Below are 3,012 nucleotides of genomic sequence, written 5' to 3' on the forward strand. Positions count from 1 at the left end.
TTTTTTAACAAGATACTTGAAATATCTTAATTTAGATTTTGGTACTGTAACTTAGGAAGATAAAATATTCTTTGGGTGAAAGGTATTCTATAAAAAGTTACACTCGTAATTAATTACCAGGCAGTATAAGGACATGAGAAAAACAATAGCTTCAATTCAGCGGATGACGAGATGCCTAGTATAAGTAGACAATTATATAACTTCTTATATAGTCATGTACTCATTCAAAAATAATCAGAATCTTTTACACACTAGGGTCATCTTCTAGTTTTTGAGTCATGTCAGTGAACAAAAGAAATAAATATTCTTATTTTTCTGAAACTTGCATTTTAGCAAAGTAAGATAAGAAATAGCCTTTAGAGGCCAGCAAATGGCATGATGGTTAAGGCACTGGACTCCCACATATCTGACCACTGTTCAAGTTCCTGACCCAGAGACTTGAAAATCACACTGGACACATGTGAGTGCATGCCCAAGATTCCAGGAAGAGAATGAAGGAGAAGGGATTGCAGTGTGGCCATCCCCTCTGGGGGTTGATTTCTCACCAGAGGGAAATCTCACTGTATCTCTGTCTCTGGGAATACTTACACTTTTATGGCAAAAACAAAACAAAAAAAACAAAAACAAAACAAACAAAAACAAAAACAAAAAACCTTAAAAGAAAAATAAGAATTAACCTTTAGGCTTTAAAAAAGTGGTAATTGATTAAAAAAAAAATGAGTGAAATATGGTATGGATGTTGCATACTTCAGAGTTCTCCAGGGAAACAGGACCAAATGCGTAAATATATATAGAAGAAGGATTTATTGTAGAAAATACCTCACACAATCACAAGGTGGAGGCATGCCAAAGTAGGCTATCTGCAAGCTAAAGAAACTAGTAGAAGATTCAGAGACATAGACGCCCAGTGGTATAGCTCCTAGTCTGGGCCTGAAAGCCCAAGGAACATTGGGAGGCTATAGTCTTGAGCACCCCTGTGTGGCTGCTGGAATAAGTTTGAAGTCCAAAAGTTAAAGACCATGGAGTATGTCTAACTGGAGGGGATGCAAGGACCAAGGACCAGAGGGAACTGAACACAGTTAAGAGCTGGGTTTCAGAGCAAGGATAGAGCTGACAGATGTGCACACAGTAGGAGTGAAACATAGCCCATTTAGAAAAGAAAGGTTCAGAGACAGGGGGAGAGAAAGAGAGGAAAAAGAATCCCCCATGTTCTGTGTTTGTCCCTCCCACATTCCCAGCTGATTGGATGGTGCCCACTCACATCGAAGATGGATCAAAATTAATCATCACAGATGTAGACCATAATTTCTTGGAATACGTGTGTGTGTGTGTGTGTGTGTGTGTGTGTGTGTGTGTGTATACATGAGTACACGTTGGAGGATAACTGTGGTTGAACTTTTAAACAGGGTCATCAAGGACCTACCCACTGAGAAAATGTGAGTAAAGCAAGTATTTAAAGGAGGTAAAGAAAATAACACTGTCTATATCTAAGTGAAGAATAGCAGGAATAAATCCAGGAAATATCTGGGAGGTTAATGTGGCTAAAATCGAGAATGCGATGGAAGATTAATAAAGAATGAGCCCAGAGAAATAATGGGGACTGATATTGTAAGATCTTGGGGAATTTTTAGGAATTTGGCTATCACCTGGAGTGAAATGTGGAGTCATTGAATGATAATGAGTAGAGGAGTGGCATGATAAGATCAACTCTTCAGCGAACTTGAACTTTGGCCTCTGGGTTGAGAATAGAATGTAGCAGTACAATGTGGAAAGTAGAGACACAGTTACGAAGTGACATAAAGATGTTTCTTTATACAACAGATCTGTGTTGAATTGATGTGTTCATTCCCTTTTCCCACATGAGACACAGTCAACAAGTAGGCTGAGTGCCTGTAACAGGTGACAGTCCTTGTGGCAATTAAACTAAATGTTTTGTGCTAGGAGGAGAGTTTTTACTATGGACATCTTTTAGGATCATGCATTTACTTTTAACGTAATTGCTTTTTGTAAACAAATCTGGCAATCTATGGATTTATGGGACATAGCCCCCTGGATAATTTAATGTGAGTTATATATAAGTTATATGAGTATGAAATGGTAATGTTGTATAATCTAAATGCCTAGTTTTCCTTAAATGAGGTGACTACATAATTAGAAATCTCATCTATTTTTGATGAGATGAAAGAAATGACAAATGGAGAAACTAGGTGTCATGGACTTCCCTCTGCTTCACCTCAATTTTTATGCTTATTTATACCCTGAAATTATTAATTATTGAGTCAAACCTCTAATTTTAGATAATGTAATCTTGTGTGTTGTTGCACATGGCAATAATTCAGACAAAACACAAGAGCAATTTAAATCAGAAAAATACCAAGAAAGGTGGAAAAAAAGTTCATATTATGAATATTTTGGATGGTTTTCTAACAGTATAATGTACATAGAGTACAAAATAAACAGAGAATTCAAGAATAACTAAAACTTGTGGTCTTAATGGTGTAGGAAGACTGCAAATAGGTCCTGTTTTTTTCCTTCCCATGGAGAGTAGGGAAACAAAATTCAGTTTTGCGCATGCCAAGTCTGACACGTGTGTTAGACACCCAAGTAGTAAAGTTTGAGGAGGCGTCTGATGTATGGTTCTCTGTGTGATTTACATAAACTAGACAGGGTCGGAGGAAGGTTTGGAAAGGGGACACCTATTTGGACATATTTTCAGTTCTGACACAAGATAAGAAATTTATCCAAAAGAATATAAACAAAATAAATAAAATGACCAAGGACTAAGTCCTGAAGCATGGCATTGAAAGGCCAGCATGAAGAGGAAGGACCAAAAAAAGGATCGTGATGTATAGTATGCCATGAAGGGGAGAAGAGTATTCCGCAATGTCAGAAGTGGCTCAGAATTCAGCGATATACTGACTCTGTTTTAGAGAGGTTTTTTGTTTTTATTTTTGTTTTTTTGTTGTTGTTTCTTTTTTTTTTTTTTTTTTTTTTTTTTTTTCTTTTGGCTTT

Source organism: Tupaia chinensis, unplaced genomic scaffold (genome assembly GCF_000334495.1).
Source record: "Tupaia chinensis unplaced genomic scaffold, TupChi_1.0 Scaffold145407_1, whole genome shotgun sequence".
Lineage (NCBI taxonomy): Eukaryota > Metazoa > Chordata > Mammalia > Scandentia > Tupaiidae > Tupaia > Tupaia belangeri.